Genomic DNA, 22,139 nt, shown 5'->3' on the forward strand with positions numbered 1-22,139 from the left:
TGAGTTGAAATGGGTTTAAATCAATCATTTAAATCTGGTTATGTTTTATCATGAGGATAGATAAGGTGTTTAGATAAGTACTTCAGAAACTTCTGTTTAAAAATAGAATTCTTCCTTCAAATTAAATTTTACAAGAAAAAAAAGATAAAAAGGACTCACAGACGTGGACGAGGGTGTGGTGGTTGTGGAAGGGGACCTGGGGTGGAGGTGAAAGAGGGTATGAGGGGGTAAGTGGTAATAGAAAAAAATATAAAATATTAAAAAATAAATTTTACATGTAATCCCAATATATAAAGATAATTTTAAAAAAAGCCAGTCTGTTAAAAAGGGGCCGAAATTGTGACCCTTTCCTGTCCCAGCCATATCCCACTAGTCATTCTTAGAGAACCCAAGTGCTCTGCACAACATTTTTAAATAACTAGATTAATAAATCTCAAACATCTTTTCTTATTGAAGTTACCACACAATCTTTTTAATTTATATGTACATTTCCATCCTATCAGAATATGTGGATATAAAAATATATAATACAAAAAGATGTGTAATATAAAACAATAGTACACTTCATTAAATTGTACTTTTCAAATATTAAAATATAAAACTTGTTTTGATGGTAGTCTTTAAAAATTAAAACCATTAGGCCTGGCTGGTGTGGTTCAGTGGCTTGAGTGCCAGACTGTGAGCCAAAGGGTCACCAGTTTGATTCCCAGTCAGGGCACATGCCTGGGCTGTGGACCAGGTCCCCGGAAGGGGGCACATAAGAGCAACCACACACATTGAGGTTTCTCTCCCTCTTTTTCTCCCTCCCTTCCCCTCTGTGTGAAAATAAATAAAATCTTTAAAAAAATTAAAACCATTAAGTATATTGGACTTCATATAGTAAAAGGTCTGCCTAGAAGCAAACCTATCTTTTGGAATACTTTTCGGAGTACTTGATTACAGAGAATACTATAGGTCTGAAATGATTACAGTCATAATCTGCTTAGGTTTAGAGCCATTCTTAAGCTTTGAACCCTAGACAGAAATGCTGCTATCTATTTTCTACTCCAGATTCTACTATAATAGTGAGATATTATAAGATTTATAGTCATTAAGATTTTGGACTTTGAAGTCAAGTAATTTGGTTTAATTCTGAGTCTTAATATTTTAGTTTCCATGTGACACAACTTTCTCTATAATGGGTATATTATATATTATATAAGATTGCAAATGTCAAACAAAATTAAATGAGTTATGTATAACATTTCCTATCATAGCAAATGTTATTATTTTGAAATATTATAAAATATTATATTAAACAACCATAGCATAATATTATTTCATATTTACCAAAGTATTATTATAAACTGATAAATGTATGCAGTTTATGCAAAACATAATTATTATTTGCAAAACACTTAGGTTACAATGTAATCTGATGAGATGATTTATTCTTTTTATATATAGAAACTTGAATACCATGCACATGGATAAAAGCTAATAGGTTAGAAAATGCTGCTTGAAACTTTTAGCCATGATTTAGCTAGTGAACTAAAACACATTGTGATTAAATAAGAAAACAATTACAAAATTAGTTCCTCCAGGAACAAAAAAATCCATAAGATTCAAATGTATTTGAGTAAACATGGCCAAATATTTTCATAATAAATAAGTATGGCAACTATAACTTCTGAAGTAAACTCTCAGTATAGTATAAAATTCTCAGTATAGTCTTTCCAAGTCCCTCTCCAGTTATAGTTGTGATTTTCTTCCCAACCTAACTTATTATGTGATGACTGTGTATCTGATATACTGTTCTGGTTTAATAATGATTCTGATAAATGAAAAAATGTCATCATATTTCTTCTTTCATAAATTTCAGTGGACCACTGGAGCCTCTATATGACAAAACATTTTTAAAATTTCACTTTGGTTGTTTTGTGAACCAATACTAAAAGCAATGTTTCTTTTAGATTCAAAAGATATTACTAATTTAAAATTACATAGGAATGAGCAGAAAAATACATGCAAACAATTAAAAAATATATTTCTATATGCTACTTGATAATCCCAATAACTATTTGAAATTTACTCTAGAAAATTTAGGCCATTTACAGTTATAAATAGATTCACTTACTGTAATTAGAAATGTTTAATTTCTTCAGAATGATTTTTATTTATACTTGATATCATCATTCAATAAAATACTTTTCTGATATTTGAAATAAGCTTCCTACATAACCCAAACCATCAATTTTGGATTATTTTTATTCTGCTACCAAATTTTTTATAATTTACACTTGGGCCAGTGATAAAATCTAGAATCATTATTTGAAGTTAATATAATTTACCATTCCCAGAGCAATTATAATGTTTGTTCACTTAAAAAGTATTTAATAAGAACATATCCAAATACACATTGTATATAACCATATAGACAAAGTCAAGTTCACAAAAAATTGTGAAATTCAGATAGAGAATTAAATAAGCTAATGTCTCTATAAAGTAGTAAGTAGTTAACAATTGCATACTAGAGAGCAAGTTGACATAAGAGTGGAAGGTAACTTATAAAAACTAATCCTACTATATTGATTTTCATTTATGATGATTTTTATTCATAATTTAAATTAAAAATAATGTATAAATAGCCTAAGTATACAATGAAAGCTTCACAATAATCTAATTGGATCATAAATCACTTAAAATATTAACAAATAAATGTTTATAGAAAAACATTTTAAACATAAAGAAGTGAAATACCCTTTACTGTTAAACAAGATTTTAATATTTTTTAAACACAAAATGTAGAAGATTGATAACTTGGACAACACAAACCTAATTTTTAAATAAAGCCTAGTGACTTGAAGAAAACAGCTACAGTTCCTTGTTCTTGTTACATAACTTCTTAAGAGTGTTTATATAGTAGTGTCATCTATTACTTGAGAGATAGAAATCTTTTTTTATTAAAAAAATCATACAACTTACCTTTAAAAAATCTAAGAAGAATTTTTCAATCAAATGCTCCAACATTTGAACAGACAGTTCTTAGTAGGACCAAATGGTATTCTGCAGAAAAAAACCCTACACTGAAACCCTCATTTCAGAAAGTGTGTGAGTTTAAATATGCTTTAAAAAAAAAAAAAGCACAACGTCAACCCCGAGTAAATGGTTGGTTGCCAGAGGAATTAAAAAAAAAAAAATGAAGAAAGAAACCCACACATATCACATTACTGGACTGGCTCTTAAGCATCTATTTTTATGGTCTGGAGAAGACCTATTACCTATATCTGAGATAATCTACAGCATTTTATTTTTTTTTATTTTTGGCCATTTTCCCATCCAAGTAAGTCAGAAGTCAAGGAGGAAAAAGGAACTAAAGCTGCCTCTGATTCACTACACAGTCATTACTACACATGACGAATTAGGGATTCAAGTGTGAAAACTGTAAATTACAAAAACTAAGCAGTTTCACTTCCCTGTCATGATCAGTTTGCCAAACTCATGAAGTTTAAAGAAAACACACTTTTCTATGCAGCAATAATCTGAAGTGCATTGAGAATAGTGACTTTGAAAATAGTTGGAAACTCTGTCAATCAACAAGGATGACAAATGGACTTTTAAAAAGGAAATAGTCTATTGTTCTAACTGGAAATCTTAACTGTTTATCATTTTTTTTTCCTGTTAGTTTTATAAAAGTTTCATGGGTGTAGCAAACTCCCACTACAAAAATCAAAATGTAAAATCTCTCTTAATTTTTTCAGCCAAAATACAACTATTACATAACTTTTAAATAGAATTACTCTTTCGAATGACCTTTTAATATATATTAAAAAGTATATACATGAATTACTTTAAAATAAAGTCATTAATTTTAAATCTAATCAAAATAGAAGTCCTTGCGGTTTGGTGGGGGACACCCTCAATATTAAGAGTCCATTTTTACAAAGAAAGTTTTAGAATCCTGCAGGCAAAATCAATATCTTCAGGTTAAATTCTCACCTATCAGATTGGCCTCTAAATAAATGCTTCCAAGTCAACCTTGAAATAAAGTAACTTAATGAAATAGGGAGAAATATATTTAGCTCATTACATCTTATTCAAACCAGTCCTTACCATTGGCTTGCTCCTGCTATTCCTTCCGGGCATGTGGGGGATCCTATCATATGTTAGCAGAGCAATACAACTGAAGTGCTCTTTCCCCCACACCCCCCAGCATTGCTTTCTTTTCCAATGTATTTTTATTGACATATTTATTTAAAAATTAATAACATGTTATAAAATACTTTGTTTTTTTCCCAAATTTCAGACCACTTAATTAGGATAAAGCAGAAATAGGCTTGCACAATGCCATTATAGTTTATGCTTTTCATTTTAAAAGGATAACTTACAGAAATTTAATTTACCTTAAAAAGATAATTTTCTTATAATGGTGACCTTCTATCTTTGTTGTGTTAGTAAAAAGGTAGTATAATAGCTAATTAAACACTTTGATTAAGCGTAGTAATTTTACTTATTTAAACTGCTTTGATATATTTTCTTCTCAACCTAATTCTTACATGTGTGTGCAAGCACACACAAACATATGACAAATCAGAAATAGCTACCAACACAGGAGTTCAGATAGGACCTTTTTAAAAGAGCATATTTTAAACATATTGAAAGAATAGTTAAATCAAAATGAAAATATGAAAAATATTAGAGAAAGACATTTCAGAATAAATACATGCAAAATATCAACAGATGCCTAATTTGACATTGAACTTACTTGGATAACTATTTAATCAGAAGCCTAATGCTATCCACCCAAATCCTCTGACTGTCTCTGGAGTGGAAAGTGTCACATACTCCATGAGCACAGTGCAAAGAATCAAATTCACATTCTTAGAAGCAGCTGTTAAGTGTTCAGTCCCATAGACAACAGTTCCTGCATAGCTTAGCATACAAGATCTGGAAAATGCACAGCTAAGTAAAATCTACAACCACATATTTAGATTTTAAGCAAAACATACACCTTGAACAATGAGGCAGAAAAATGCTGCATCCATTTTAGAGGAAAGAATGTTGAGGTTTTCATTTTTACAAGATTACATAGCCACACTATTTTGAAGGGATGTATTTTATCATACGACAGTATTCTCTTGCCTTATGTAAATCCACTATCACCCTGGATAAATTTAATAGAATGAAATATAAAATTTTCAAAATAATAAAGTCAACCTAGGCACAGTTCTTTGGGAACTCTCTCTCTCTTTTTTTTTTTTTTTGTGAGAGGGCCACGTAGTGTTTGGTGTCAGACATGAGTGAATCTTGATGTTACCAGGCATTTGCTACAATGACTGGGGATTAGGAGTTAAATAACTACTTGCTCTTATTTTCTTCTTTTAACGTTTTTATTTTTTTACTTTGAGAGGGGAAGGGAAGGAGAAAGAGAGAGAAGCATCAATGTGCAGTTGCCTCTTGAGCGGCCCCCCACCGGAGACCTGGCCTGAAACCCAGGCATGTGTCCTGACTAAGAATTGAACCAGCAACCCTTTGATTCACAGGCTGGTGCTCAATCCACTGAGCCACACCAGCCAGGGTTTACTCTTATTTTCTTAATCAAAAAAATAGAGAAAACTCAATAAGAATGTAATAATAAGAGCTAAATGAGGTGAGTTGTGTACAATGCTTGATGGGGGCCTGTTTACTAGGCACTCAAATGTGCTTCCCTTCCCACTGGGCTCCTGTTCTTTTTCTCCCTTCTCTGTTTTATTTTCTGCAGATGGCATAACATAGTACTATGGACATGCACTTGACTTATTTTCTAGTCCAGGTTCTGCATCCATTAGAATGTTGGCTTTGTGAAGCAGGTGAGGAGGGGAACACATTGTTTAATTCACTGCTGAATCCCAGGCTCAAGCTGGTTGAATGAATGAACTCACTCAATGAATATCATAACTATAATAATATTTCAAAGGGGGTGAGAATAACTAGAAACCCAGAGTTACTATGCATCTTGTTCATATCATAAATAATCAGTGGTTTGACTGGGACAGAGCATTTGATGTGAAAGTGAATGAACCTGAGTTTGAATTTGGCATTCATCACTTCCTAACTACTTTGCCTCTCTTAGTCACAATGAAATATCTCCAGTTTGGAATTTTTGTAAATATTGAGAGTGGTAATATGAAGGACTTTGTGCAGAGCCTGCCCCTTAGTATTTGTTCAATAGATAATTACTATGGAGATCATTGGCTATTAAGTCAATTTTTATTTTAGAGATTTATTAAAGTTATATGGACAACTAAGAAATATTAAAAATGATAGAAATTTATAAATTAAGAAATCTCTTTAAACCTCCAATTTTATTCCTCTGAAGTAACCAATTTTAGGTATGTTCTCTCCATCCTAGTAATTACATGAATTTTAAACTTATATACATATGTACATGGGATATTACATATACTGAATTATACTTTCTGCAACTTGCCTCTTTTCATATTATATGCCTTGGAGATACCTTCACATCATGGATAAACTTTGTCTTTCTCCAAAACGAAAAAAATAAATTCCATCATAAATAATGTATTGTCTTTTAAATGACCAGTCTCCTTTTTTGTTACTCAATCTTGATCTTACAAAAGCCATGCTAAAATTCATGTACATAAGGTTTTGTTTACTGATGTTAAGACACCAGGAAACAGCAGAAAGTATAATTTCTAGGTTAAAAGTGTGTACTTTTTTTTTTTTTTTTTGGTAAGAAGAGTTTCACCAAATTTCTGTTCATGCGTGTACACAATGTGTGAGAATGTCTATCTCTATACCTCACTCATACTGGCTTATACAGAATTTTATTAGCAAGTCCTTTTTTTAATTGGTAAATATCTGAGTGAAGTTTAACCTATTTCTTAAGTATATTAGGCATATATATTTTAAAATATTTCTGATAATGTCCTTGTTTATCTTTTTTTGTATGTTTTTTGTCTATTATTAACTAGTAAGGAAATAGTCTTCTGACATTTGACAATTTAAAACATTTTAAATCTATTTTTAACTTTATTTTTATTGTATTTTTAAATTACCAAAATTTTGAATTGTTATGCCATTAACTTTCATAGTAATTTTCTTTTAAGTATTGCACCATGCTTTGAAAGGCTTTTTCCACTTCAAGAATATAAAATAATAAACAAAACTTGTTCTAACACTTGTATGGTCCTTAAAAATCCTTTAAAACAGTACTTTTAGATAAGCTGATTCATGGAATTTAACACTTGTGAAGTAAAAGAGGAAGAGTAAAGTAAGTTGAGTAAGATAAATATGACAACATATCTAAGAAACAGATGATGGATGTATTATAAGAGTTCTAGAAGAGGGATCACATGGCCCACGTGTTGATCCCAGCTTTATTAACAATAATAGAACTGTGAATTGGGCAATACATAGTAATCATATTCTTGACTTCCTCTCTTTTCAAAGAAAATATAAGTACAGAGTTTATCTATACTCAAGTTGAAGATTAAATCAGATGGTAGACTTAAACTGAAAGATATAAAGCTGCATGCAGTTTCTATATAGTGAAGATTTTTAAATAATTAATTTTTTGCCCTGACTACCATGGCTAATTCATTTAGCATCATCCTGCCAAGCAAAATGTTGTTGGTTCAATTCCTGGTCAGGGCACATGACTGGGTTGCAGGCCAGTCCCTGGTTGGGGCATGCAAAATGCAATCAATAAATGTTTCTCTCCCTCTTTCTCCTTCCCTTCCTCTCTCCTAAAAATAAATAAACACAATATTTAAAAATATAGTTAATTTCATTTTTTTATATTCAGGAAATGAAAAGAATTTTAGTATAATATACATTATAATTCTAGATCTTATAAGTAAGCAAAGGCATAAACTATAAAGATTTAGTGTTAACACATATTGGGGTTTGCTATCTGATAGTTGTTAAACTAAGGAGTTTGCATGTGTTACCTCATTGACCTATAATATCACCTTATTAGGCTCTTTAGACAATTATCTGAGGTCACCTTGCTAAGCATGCCAAAACAAGGATTAAAACCCACATAAACTAACTGAGAACTTATATTCTTTTCTGAGAGAGAAAACAAAAATATAAATAAGTCCTTGATTAATAATTAATATTACATATACTTTTCAATACCTTTAGATAAATTGAATAACAATTTTAAATAATTGTGTAATATTTGATATTGTATTGAGATAAATCCTATCTAAACACAGCAAACAAGGAATATACAGTGATGATATTCTGTAAGTGGCAATTAACAGAATTATTTTGAGATTAAATAAGATAATTAAAATCCATTCTAAAAACCAATAAACTGTCTCAAAATATTAGTTACCAGTGTAAAATTATAAGGTAAAATTTGTTTTAGTACTTTAATTCTTGGGGATAACTAACCATGGAGATTTATACACACATATTTATACATATGTAATATACCTATGATTACATATGTGTATGTGTATATATTTGAACATACATCTATTTTTTTTAATTGCTGTCATGTTCATTTATAGAAGTATTAAGCCAACAGGATGTTTTACTTGCTTTGTATGGTGAGGAAGGGGTTTATACAAAGAAATAAAAATAAATAAATATATATGAACATAATAAAAGAATGCTAAATGCACAAGACATAATGGTATAATATAATGTGGGTGAAAGATTGACAGTCTAACATGGAGGTTTCTAATATCACCTTTAAAAGAATATTTCAAGGACATTAATAAAGAGAAAGTGCAGAATATTGAGTAATTGAAGTTTAGATTTAAACCACGTGGTCTAATAAATTGAAACACAGGATGAAAGCAAAAATACTGCATTAAAATAAAATAATGTGTTTAAAAGAAGCCATGGTAGGGGATATGTATAAAAGAGAAAAGAGAGGCCACCTTTGTGGGTACTTCTCATGTGGATGGCGTCATATTAATATGTAAATGTCATGGGCTGCCTAAAAATGTTGGCAGGCCTAATCTTTACTTGAAAAATTTGCAAAGCCTACTTAACTCTTTAAGGAGAGGAGAAAGAAAAAGTCAATATTTAAATGATACTAAAAAAATAAGAGCTCCAGCCAAGATGGAGGCAAAGATAGATATACTTTGCCTCCTTGCACAACCAAAAGGATAACAACCAATTTAAAAACAAAAAACAACCAGAACTGCCAGAAAATCAAACTGTATGAAAGTCTGACAACCAAGGAGTTAAAGAAACATTCATCCAATCAGGTAGGAGGGGTGGAGATGGGCAGCCGAGTAGAGAGGATGAGTGGCAAGGCAGCGGCTTGTGGACCCAACAGGTGAGGCGGTGGCTGGCGACCAGGTGGTCCCACATTCTTGTGCAGATAAACTAGGAAGATCAAGTGGGGAGCAAGACAGATCACGCAAGTCAGGGCTTCGCGGCTGCAAACTAAAGCCTCAAAACCTCTGGCTATATAAATCTGCAGCAGTTGCAGCAGTGGGAGAAACTGCAAGCCTCATAGGAGAGTCTGCTGGAGGGGCCCACAAGGTCCTAGAATGTACACAAGCCCACTAACCTGGGAATCAACACCAGGGCAGTACTTTGAAGGGTGTAATCCACTTGTGGGTAGTGGGGGAAGTAACTGAAAGGAAGGCAAGAGCTGATCAAATGGTGGTGTTCCCTCTCTGACCCCTCCCCTACATACAGCACCGCAATGCTGTGAAGTGGGTTGCCCCACCCTGGTGAATACCTAAGGCTCCACACCTTACAACATAACAGGAGCACAGAGAGAGACAAACAAATATGGCCCAAATGAAAGAACAGATCAAAATTCCAGAAAAAGATTTAAGGGACAAGGAGATAGTCAACCTATCAGATACAGAGTTCAAAACACTGGTAATCAGGATGCTCAGAGAAATGATTGAGTACAGCAACAAAATAAAAGAAGAAGTGAAGGCTATACAACGTGAAATAAAGAAAAATATACAGGGATCCAACAATGAAGGCAAGGAAATCAGGACTCAAATCAACAATTTGGAACAAAAGGAAGAAGTAAACATTCAACCAGAACAGAATGAAGATAAAAGAACTCTAAAAAATGAGGACAGGCTTAGGAACCTGTAGGACAACTTTAAATGTTCCAACATCTGAATCATAAAGGTGCCAGAAAGAGAAGAGGAAGAGCAAGAGATTGAACACTTATCTGAAAAAATAATGAAAGAAGACTTCCCCAAACTGGCAGAGGAAATAGACATACAAGTCCAGGAAGCTCAGAGAATCCCAAACAAGTTGGACCCAAAGAGGAATACACCAAGACACATCATAATTGAACACCCAAGATTAAAGGTAAGGAGAGAATCTTAAGAGCAGCAAGAGAAAAAGAGAAAGTTATCTAGAAAGGAGTTCCCATAATACCATCAGCTGATTTCTTGAAAAGAACTTTCCAGGCAAGAAGAGACTGGAAAGAAGTATTCAAAGTCATGAAAAGAAAGAACGACTGTCCAAAATCACTCCATCCAGCAAAGCTATCACTTAAAATGGAAGGGCAGATAAAGTCCTTCCCAGATAATGTCAAGTTAAAGGAGCTCATCATTACCAAGCCCTTTTTACATGAAATGTTAAAAGGACTTATCTAAGAAAAAAAAAAAAAAGATCAAAACTATGAACAGTAAAATGACAACAGACTCACAACTACCAAAAACTGAACTTAGAAAAGGAAAATAAAAACAAACTAAGCAAACAACTAGAACAGAATCAGAGTTGCAGAAATAGAGATCATATAGAGGTATCAGTTGTCAGGGGGAGGAGAGAGAATGGGGAAAAAGGTACGTGGAATAAGAAGCATAATTGGTAGGAACAAAATAGACAGGAGGAGGTTAAAAACAGTATAGGAAATGGAGAAGCCAAAGAACTTATATATACGATCCAGGGACATGAACTAAGGACAAGAGGGCAGAATGCTAGAAGGAAGGGGGATGCAGGATAGAGGGGGATAAAGAGGAGAAAAAAAGAATGGGACTACTATAATAACATCATCAATAAAATATACCTAAAAGTAAAAAAATCAACAAATCAACAAAGAAAAAAAGGGAAGGTTATGATGAACATAGTTGTCAATGTAATTTGTATTCATACAGTAGATGGGAAATTATTGTTGGGGGAACAGAAATATTCAGATAAAAGAATGACTAGGCCTCAAACATAGTGTGGTAAAATAGTAGGAAAAAAAATCAATAACAAAAACAAGTATTTAGTTAATGAAGACCAAATAAAAAGTTTGAGAAAAAAGTTATTCAATCAATAAATTTGAAATTCACTAAGAAGAAAATACAAAGTTCATTGAATTGAGGATACAGCAAGTATTAATGGTGGGAAATATAATCTAGTCTAGAAACTGTCCCTGATGTGGGATCTTAAAATAAATAAAATATTTTTAAGAAGACTTAAGAAATTAGTTTACATTTGCATTGGCTCATGGCTTGATCAAAATGATATGATTTAAAATGCTGAAATAATATTAGGTTTCTGTTATTCTGTATAAATAACATTTAAAAAGTTGAGGAGCATGATGAATGTATAAAGAGAGAGAAATTTATATAAAGAAATCAGATAAATTATCCAATGAAACAAAGTGGTTTATTCCATTTAATAAATAGACATACTAACCACACTAGCAAGTCTTCCTGGAAAAACTCAGTTATATTGACATTTATGCTATCTGCAATTCTGTTATCTTAAGTTTAAAGAAACTCAACAGTTGGGCATCAGATTTCTGAAAGAGTTAAATGTACATACATCCACACAGACAGACATGCACAACAACACTTTCTTAGGGACTTGGAAGCATACCTAATTAGATTTCTTTTTAAAGCTAAAGAAAAAAAGTTTCTAAGAACCGTGTTATATAACAACAATTTATTTAAAAAATCACCACACAGGAAATAATATATTTCGGATGCCTCTCTCTAGCCTGTTTATTTTTTTTTTTTTTTTTTTTTTTTGAAATGCTGGAGTTTGATCCTTCTCTCTGACATTTCCAAGAAACATTTGGCACACACCCTGCATATGAATGACACAGCAGCTTCTGCTAGGACTTTTAAAGGAATATAAAACAGTCTATCAAACCCTGTAATAAATCAAACCATCATTTTCTAAGTTGACTCTCAGTGGGCTCTTGGAAAAGCCTGAGTTTTCCATCTTCTGAGAGACCAGTAGTTGGTTTTAAAGTGCTACTTCTCAAATGAAGACCTTGAAACATATTAAGATTTCCAAGAAGCAAATGTTTTCCTGGAAATGTTAAATTGTTTAAATCGCTTTTTACATATTTTCATGACTATATTCTAGAAACTGTAAACATTAGAATCCAGACAGAATTAATATTGGCAGTATACTACTCTATAATGGATGAGACAGACATCATTTAAATTCAGAAAAATTCTAAAATTTGAAAACGCTGCAATTGTCCTGCATGTGTGTCGGTGATAGCTGGTTATCTCCTTGAATGAGAGCAATTGAATATTTGTCAGAAGCAGAGTAAAACCTTCCCTTTGGAACCTTCACACTTAAATTTTGAGTAATAAAGTTTGACTTATTCAACTTCATTTTAGCCCTGATACTTTAGTATCCATATTAAAGTTTGCTTTGTACTATGGAGCACTGACAATGGACTTGATAAAGGTATTTACTTTGTGGTTGAGTAGAAAGAAACCTTCCATCCTTCTAACTCTACTAGGTATGTTTGGGTAGCATCAATCCTGTCCTTATGCAAGTGTCTGTCGTCCTCATTGTTCTCCAACAAACACCAAAGGACTCAAAACGTGTTTATTGTCACCATCCTCTTTCAGATAACTGAATGTCACTGTCCCTTTTGTTCTGACATTGCATTGTGGTTTAAGTAAAAAATAGGTAATGGAATCTGAATTGTTATGGAATGTCACCCTTAAATACCTCTGCTATTTCTGCTAGTTTGACACTGTTCAATTAGTGCCTCTATCCTGAGAGACTGCTGGGACATACTGTTTTCATGGCTTTTGGGACCCAAGGTGTCTCAGTTGCGGTATTTAGGTAAGCCAACAGTCCTACTTCACAATGCCTCCAGTTCATGGGGAAACATACAAATGTGAACTGAGATGCTTATATTGTCTGAGCATGTCAGTACACCTCTAAAACTTCCTATGTTAATAGCACAGTGCTTTCCTGTTTGGGAGTAAATACGCTGAGAATGTCATTGTTTTTCCAAGCTGTATGTACAAGGCTTGGAGCAGCATCCTCCATGTCTTCCAAGGATTAAAAACATTTTCTGGACATGATCCAAGATTGTTGCTAGGCCTGTTTTTCCTCTCATTTTCTATAACTCCTGAGGGAAAACTGGATAATCACAGAAGGTTAGAGGAAAGAAGCCTACAGCAAGTAAAATTTAAAGGTGAAATAAACCTGCAAAAACATGGAAACACCACCATTTCATGCAACTCAAAATTAAAAACCATTGAACATTTTGCCTGTTATAAAAAAAAAAAAGTCCCAAAATATTGTTTTTGTAAGCTTCAGGATATACTTTTCTCTTTCACAAGCTTCTCTGTTTTAGGTTTTCCTTCTGGTCTTTCGCGATTACCCTACATTTACCTGCTGTAATTATCTTCTATTTGACAACTCATTTGTATCTAATATTCTTTCAAAATAATATATAGTTTTAGGTATGTAGGTTTGAAATTGTATCCAAATTAACTTATTGTAATTGCACTTACAAAAGCATGTCTATCTCTAAATCAAGAGAAATCTGTTTCTTTAATCCTTTTATGGATCTCTTCATATTATCCACAGATATTTACAGATATTTCTGTTTTGAAAGACACCCTGCCTCCACTGGCAGTTCGATACACAGTCATGGGTTTCCAAATATTACCAAAAAATATCTTAGTCAAAACTGAATTTATTCTGCCACTTATTTCTTAACCTCATATTTACAACTCTATGTAATAGGAAATGTTTAAATTCTTCAAGCTATGAAACTCAAAAAATAACAAATTTTACTAAATTTTCTCTGGCTCATCTGCCTTGTTATTTAGGTTGGGGGGGGAATACTCTGGTGATTTTCTTTTTAAGTCTTTTGGTACAAGTTAATTATTTGGAAAACCTGTTTTTTTTCTGTGATTAAAATATTCTACCCTTGAATATGTCACTTTCAGACAGTCTTCACCCAATCCTAGGTGAATGAAATTAAAACTGAGGATAGACAACGTCTGTGTTTGGAAAAATTCCAATATATGAGTGTTAAGATGTGTTTTGGGGAATTGGCTTCAAATTTTAGTTGAAGATGAAACATAATGAATAAATCCGACTAAATCTGGCCAATTCAATGGACTAAATCATAATTGCTAAGAGATGTTTCCATTTCCCATAGGGGGAAAAAAATAGTAGTATTTCTTTAAGAATGTAACATCCTTAGATCCTTAGTGCATCGTGTGTAGAGAAGCAGCTTGTGTTCCAAAAGCTATGAATGGCTGACTTTGCTTTCAGAGATGTCCTTTAATACTGAGTTCAGAAGAAAAGATTCCAAAGCTTCCTTCATATTTTGATTTATGAAACATTTAGTGGCATCAACATGGTATTGCCACTAAAAATGCCAACATTCTATTTAATATCTTTCTTTATTTAACTAAAAAGGGAGTGTTATAAGAACACGCATTTACCACAGGACTCAACATTGTTAGGAATCAATCTTTCTACTATCAGCTCTTCCCCACTGTGGAGAGCAAGACCAATAAAATGGCATTGGTCCAGTCAAGATACAAAGTACATAAAACAAAATGGAATTACCCATGTCAAACAAGATGGCTGCCAGTCAGCCATGACACTTTGGTTCAAGAGGGAAACTATCTAAGTCAAGCCTAACACACCTGGCAAGGAGACACACCTAAGATATCCACACACGTGATCTGAGCAGCTGTGTCTGCAGAGCAGAACCACCCATACATAGATTCCCCACTTGCCATCAGGAATGCCAGTACACTGAGAGAGAGACCCACAAGGGTAGAGGTACACCACTCTCAAGGTTTAACTGAGGCAGCCTTCAGGCCACTGCTGAGACAGCTGCGCTCCACACACCAGAGAGCTGCCCCATGCCACGCTGATCTCTCTCAGCATTGGCCTCCAGAGGCTCTGCCCTGCTGGACGGAGGACTTTGTCTGCCCTACTTGCCCACTTGTCTCCTGAGATCCTTCCTTGAAAGATGCTGACGACTCCCTTGCCCACTGTGCTAATGGACTAATATGTGTGATCCCTTGTCAATCGTTTGATTCCTTGGGGTTGTTTAGTGGATTTGTTCTGGACTGCTCATTTATTTTGTTAACAAACAGTGGGCCTTTATCTGACTACAAAATGCACCTCTGTTGAGGGAGCTAGTGCAGCCTAGGTAGTGAAACCTTAAGTAAGGACTCTGGGAATAGCTTTTATGTTTTGATGGCATGCAATTCAGGAAAACCGGTTTGAGGCCTGTCTCTACTCTTGTTCCCATCTGTGAGATGAGACATATCATCATTAACCTGGGCATTGCTCAGTTGAATTGACATAATGGAGGATTTAAAAAATTGGTTAATTGTAGAATTCTGTAGAAATGAGTGAGGTGTACAGAAAAAATGGGAAAAAAATCACCAAATATGTCCCCGTGCCATAAAAACAAGTCAGACTGATTCTTTTACTCCCAGGATAAACTTTCATCATTATGAAATAGTTCATAAATGATGAACTCTTAAATATCAAAACAAAATACATAAATGCTAAAACCCAGGAGAAAAGAACAGTAACAAGAACCTCGTAGCAGTCTTGTCTCAGGAGAGGCTGCTTGTTCTACCTCTGCTATTGACTGTGATAAACATAAGAGTTAGAATCGATAGGGAGATAAGAGAAATAACAATGCCAATATAGTAAGAGTTACAGTTTATATATAGCAAGAATATGAAAAAAGAAAAGTGTCATTAAAATCTGAAATTATACCTAAAATCAGAAAGGGCAAACCAGTTGAAAATGCACTGCAGGGAGCAAATACTCAAACTGAGGATGAGTGTATGTCCCCTAATGTCTTTGCATTATTGCAGAAATGAGCTTTTTGAATAAATTAATTTTCTAATGTATTTTTGTGTTGGATTATATGGTATATTATTTAAGGCATAAGATTTTAAAGAGAAATATTATAACACATTTATTGTATTTATATGTGAATAAGAAGTTAATAATATAAAATGAAAATATCATTAAAACATGCTATATAAATATGGATAAATTTATAGATTATTTGTTTAGAACTATTAATAGAAGTTAAATTCACAGAACCATTTTTTTATTACCATATAGATTATATCCAATACTAGTCTTGATTTCTCATGCTTTTAATTTAATCAAAATTATGTGTGTGTGTGTGTGTGTGTGTGTATTTAGATAATGGAATAATAACAAGCAGAAAATAAATTTAAAATAACTAAAATTACATTGTAAATGTAAGCTTAATTTATCTAAAATAACCTATAAGTTACTATTTTTAAAATTGAGTAAGTTGTAATATTAGTTAGCTTGTGTGAATAATAAAAATACTGATATGATAGAAGAGTTGATCTACATAGTTTTGCCAGCAGAGTGTGAAGATTTGGCACAATGCCAGTTAACTGAGTTTCACGTTCACTGATAAATTGGGTTGCCATAGCAAGCCCATAGTCACTGAGTTTCTAAGCAACCTGACTCCACAGATTTCAGATACTAAGTAGTCCACTGATCTTTCATCATCCTTAAGGGAGAAATATGAAAACTTGTAGCACCAAACTTAATGGAGGATTTCCTGATTACTCAGTAAATCAGTACTCCCTAAAAGTCTCCCCTATATTGGTAGTCATTTAATTAATTCAATAATAATATTCATACTAATATTCATAATAATACTCTTGTCCTTGTCTATATTAAACATTTCCTTTAGTCTCCTATCTTCACACTGAGGTGAACCATTGCCTCCAATGCTCTCTTTCAATTCACAAGGCTCAATTTCCAACTATTTAAGATAATCATAATGAGATAAAGTTGAGGCATATAATATTGTTTGTCTCTACAGAACATTATATCATGATGCAGGTCAAAATAAAATATTATACTAGAAATGGTCATATGTGACCAGTAAAATAATTATGTCTGGAACCTGTAAAATTTTACTTAATTCCAGTACCTTATTTTCTATACCTCCCATCGTCATTCTATGTAGCTATTTATTATGAAGAAAAACATCATAAGAATGACTGGCAAATTGAAAACTGGCTTTGCTTAATAGTTAATTTTTTAACATTACTTCCTATATCTGGTTAGCTCTTGCATCAAAGATGCAGGAACTCAAGTCAGGTTTACAATATGATGATGGAGTTTTCTAACCTGGCAGTGACATAAAGTTGCAAAGTCACCTCTCAAGCAGGTCTGAATAGCTACCTGTAGGCTAAAGCTATTCCAGGAATTCCACCAGTAGAAACTTCCTGTGTCCTCTCCTGGTTACCACTGACAATAAGTGTGTGCAGGGGTGGAGGGGAGGGGATAGACTCTTCTTTCTCCATGATTGGGAAGAAAGCCACTCTGCCTTGCAATCTTAGTATAATAGAGTCCAAGCCAAAAGTTACATAATGATATTTATTATAATTGCATCTTCAGGTAAAAAGCAACCATCTACAAGTTAACAGTCTTCCTGAGTATGTTCTTAAGAATAAAACATAGCTGCACATGAATTTGCCCTTTTAGTACAGTTTTCTATGAAGATATACCTGTACTGTTGCATGTATGTAAGTACATGTATGTTGGAGGGCATGGATAATTTCAAATAATTTTGAATACCTTCTTACCGCTTACTACTATAGTTACTACTGACAAGATCATAGTAAAGTTACTATACCTGATCAATTCCTTCCATTTTCTTTTAGATACAACTTCTCATCTCAAAGCTTGGGACACAGTGCCTGAATGTTTATAATATCTTATATACTCTATTTCCCAAGAGAATGAAAAAAAATGCAAATGCAGCTGTAAATGGACAAGCATAAAGCAAAAATCAGATGAAAGTAACAGATTTTAGTATTGCAAGCACCAGTCTTGAGTCCTACATTGTTAGGTAAGATAAATTCACAATGATTACATAGGTGTAGTTACCAGTTAGAAGTCCGATGAAAAAGTGCAAGGCCACCAATGTTAACGCATTTTCAGAAGGCTGGTTGAAAGGAAACAGGATAAACACTGATGACTGGTTGTGTTTGTCCCAAGTGCTGGGTCAAATCACTGCTGTACATAAGTCAGCCCCACCTCCAAGTAGCCAAGAATGGTTATGGAATTTTGATTGGCACTCCAGTGAGGCAGTGGGATTCCTAAACCAAAGTAAACCCTGCAGGCAGTGTTTGCTAAGCTCTCCAGCTTGAAAAGGAGCTGCTCTTCTCTCTGGTTCATTTTTTTTTTTTTTTTAAAAAAAGAAAGAAACAATTACTCTGTGACGTTTAAAAGAACACAGAAGCAGCTCCCTCTCCAGGGATATCCCTACTTATTTCTCATAGCAATTCCCCTGACTTTTTTTACCCTGTGTGTTAGCTGTAGGACTTTACAGTCCTAGGAGGAAACACATAGCAACATGCACATGGGTCTTTAAAATAAGGAACAAAGTATCCATGAATATTTTAGTTGTGGAAAGCTGGTGATCAGAGCAACATTAGGTGGGGCTTTGCAAAATGAGCAAGTTCAGATTTACAATAATTACTACATTCTTTTTGCCATAAAAAAAGAACTAAAAATAGTAATATTTGGTGCGTATACTAATATAATGTAACTCATCAGAATAAAAAACATCAAAACAAAAATAAGGACACTCTAAAAACAAATCAAGCCATTATAATACATGCTAAATTAGACAAAAATAATTTTTCCTATATCACTTAAGGTGATACTGTTTTGGGCATTCCTATTAATGACATTCATCCTCATACACACACATACTCAGTGAGGATTTATCATGTGGTCACTGTGTGCCCAGAACTCTGTCACAAAGGGACGAAAGTATTATCTTTACTGTGAGGTTTTCTGTAATGTACTTCAAATGCTTCCGTATAAAATACAATGTATAATTATTACATGCATTTAATTAGCCTTCTCAAAGTCGGTGGCTACTTAGTTGTGGATATTCATTCAAGACCTGTCTACTTACAGTGTAACTGAAATCTGTAAGTTAGTTCTTCTTTATCTCCTGAAATCTAGAAAATTGCATAATAAATGTAACAATGATGTTTTCACTGGTGAAATCAATGGTTTCAAATACTTATGAATTGGCCATAAATATTAGTGGCTAACTCCTTTCCCTTACATCACAGGCTATAACAACCCACTTAGCCCGGTGCTCAGTGCCTAAATGGCCCGGTGTCTAGCCCTTGATTTCAGGGCATCCCTGGTTGCCTATGACTGAATGGTTAGCTGAATTCCATAGTCAGAATGTTAAGTGTGTGCTTCTGATCAATCCTCCATTTAAGAACTATTGGGACACCTAAAAGGACAGGGAATGGGGACTTCAAGGAGCATATGAAACAGTTGCTATTCAACTGTTTTGGTCAGAAGCCAATCAGAGAGGGCTTTTACTGTGCCTGTTTTGGAGAGGAGATCTATAACTCTCCTGTTATTTATTAAAGGCTACCAATATCTACTAAGAAAACCCAACAATAGCATGTGGCCAAATTGGCTCTAATACTTTAACAACAGGTATTTTCCAGGAGCTAACATATTAGACATGAAGCTCACACAGGGAGACAATTCCACATAAAGACTCTAGGTAGAAACCACAAAGTCTCTTGGGCTCATAGGACATCCACATTTATTCAGAAATAAATAGTGGTAACTCTTAGTTCAAATAACTTTCACCCATTTTGAGGTATGATACTTTTTTTTTCTCTTGTTCATGACTTTTATATTGCAGAAATTGAAAGAATCTTAGGAATCAGATGAAGTTTCAGAGATCTAGATAGCTGGAAAGTTTTGCTTTACATTGCCTTGATTGTTAGGAAGAAAGAAAAACAAGTACATCTTCTAGAAAATTACTTTCTTTTCCTTCTTATGTTTCCATTTTTTTCCAATGATACCTCTTTTCACAGACCTTTTTTCAGGTCGTGGACTGATACCAGTTAAAGCATTGTTTTAATTTTTGTGTATGCCATTTTTCTTTGTTCTTCTTCAGTAATGCTAGTCAATTTAATATTAAGTTCCTGGGTAATTGGAATAATTTACACCTGTCTTTGATTTCCATTTACTGTACCCAGTTACTAATTTTTTAAAACTATTCTAGTTATAATGATCTTTTGACTCTTCAAATTTTGTTTTATTTTTAAATATTTAAATTAAATTATTACATGTAAAAATAAAAATATTTCTATTTAATATATTCTGTTTCTTCCCCTTCATGTGGAACAACTTGAAAAGTTCTAGGAAAGGATGAGAGAGAGGACAAATATTTCTTAACATAATACTGTTGGTCAGGTGCTGTGTTAAAATTCTTCCTTATGTCATTATTTAAGTAGATAAAAAAAATTCTATAATTAGGTATTGTTAGGCACATTTTTATAGAGAATATAAATGACACAGGGAAAATTAGGTAAATGATAGGATTTCCAGAGTTAGTATGAAGTAGGTGATCTTAAATTTATGTCTCCAGGTGACAAGCAATATCAAAGATTAGTTGGATGACATAAGAATACATGGTTAAGTACAAGCATTTTCTTGCCCATATCAAATCCTTACCTTTTGTCAAAATAAATCTCCCAGCAGATGCATTTTGCTATGCTACTTTGATGTTTTAGAATTATTTTCATTACTTTTAAATACAGAATATAATTAAAACAACACATTTACTCACACGCTTATTTAGTACACTCCTCCTGGGTACTGAGTATTTCTAGGTCCAGAGATTATGGAAATAAATAAAATAAAACCCTAACTTTAAGCAGTGACAATCAGATAGCTGTATAGAAAAGTTATTATAGAATAGCAAAATATGTGGTATAATGGAAGGTTAATTGCACAGCAGGAGAGCGACAGAAGGGGGAGATTTTAGGAGAGATGACAAACTTCACAGAAGAATGAACTGATATGCCAGCTCCTTCTAGAGATCAATTTCCACGTGTTTCCAAACACAGAGAAGGGGTGACAGCAGAGGATAGTTCTCTGTCTTTAGAAAGATGGCAATTTCTACCAGAATCCAATGACTTCAAGGGAAAAAAAGCATAAGGAATTCCTGTAGCAATGTCAAAATACATAAGATGAGAGAAAATTCATTACAAATTAGTTGAGTGCCTGCTATGTTCAGGAACTGTTAGGGAAATTATGTATATATATATATCCCTAACAGTTCCTGAACATAGTAACTGTTATATATTTAATATATATTTACATATATTAATGTATATTTATATATAAATTTATAAATATATATATAATTAAATATAATCAATTTAATAGCAGTTCATATTAAACTGCCAAAAGTTATAACTTTGCTTGTACAAAGAAACACAAGTAACAACTAAAACTTCTGCTTTAAAGCAGAAAAATTTTACTTAAAGCTGAAAAAAGAAGAAAAACATGCTGAATGAATTGTACAAGTATCTTTGTTTTGTTATTTGGTAGTCTATAGATACAGAAAAGTTTATTTAAAGTGAGAAAATGAGGGAAAATATACTGATTATTGTAAAACCATACCAACTTATTTGAAAATAATGAAGACAAAGAGTGTATATATAATTTGGAAGTACTTTCATAACTTTTAAATCTAAAACTAAACTAAATATATCCTAAGGTAAATGTTCATGACAGATACAGATGTCTTTGTTTATTAAGTAATAAAAATTTTAAAAAGATCTTAAGATATTTGTAATCTGCTATTATGGATAGTCCTATTATTGTACCCTAAATGTAAGGGGTTAAAAAAGCAAACATTTATTTTCAGGCCTAAGGAAACAAGAAACCTGACGTTGTTTAAATACTAATTCACAATAATATGGAAACCTAAGTAATGCATTCTATGTTTAAAGAAATTAAATGCAGGGGAAACATTTCCATTTGGAAGCCCAGAGGAAAAATATTTTAAAATAAAGTGTCTTTGTTCTGTTTTTCACCATAAAACATTGTCAAACTATGGATAGCCTTTATTGTAGCAC

At 33.0% G+C, this 22,139-nt stretch overlaps 1 protein-coding gene across 11 annotated transcripts in view; it reads right to left on the reverse strand.

The window, feature by feature from the left end:
- CD36 (CD36 molecule (CD36 blood group)) overlaps positions 1 to 22,139 on the reverse strand; it is a 76,745-nt gene that overhangs the window by 34,561 nt on the left and 20,045 nt on the right. For 2 of the 11 annotated variants that reach the window (XM_054564386.1, XM_054564377.1), the window contains exon 1: positions 2,965 to 3,106. The exons of 4 other annotated variants lie outside the window; for them this stretch is intronic. The gene's annotated coding sequence lies outside the window, so the exon portion shown is untranslated. Of the gene's footprint in view, positions 1 to 159; positions 197 to 2,964; positions 3,107 to 17,857; positions 18,036 to 18,111; positions 18,241 to 22,139 lie in introns of those variants that run through there. 5 more of the 11 variants (XM_054564378.1, XM_054564379.1, XM_054564387.1 and 2 more) reach the window with 5 other exon arrangements.

The sequence above is a fragment of the Pteronotus mesoamericanus genome, unplaced genomic scaffold (assembly GCF_021234165.1).
Source record: "Pteronotus mesoamericanus isolate MK-2021 breed Mesoamerican mustached bat unplaced genomic scaffold, CSHL_Meso_final scaffold_85, whole genome shotgun sequence".
Classification (NCBI taxonomy): domain Eukaryota; kingdom Metazoa; phylum Chordata; class Mammalia; order Chiroptera; family Mormoopidae; genus Pteronotus; species Pteronotus mesoamericanus.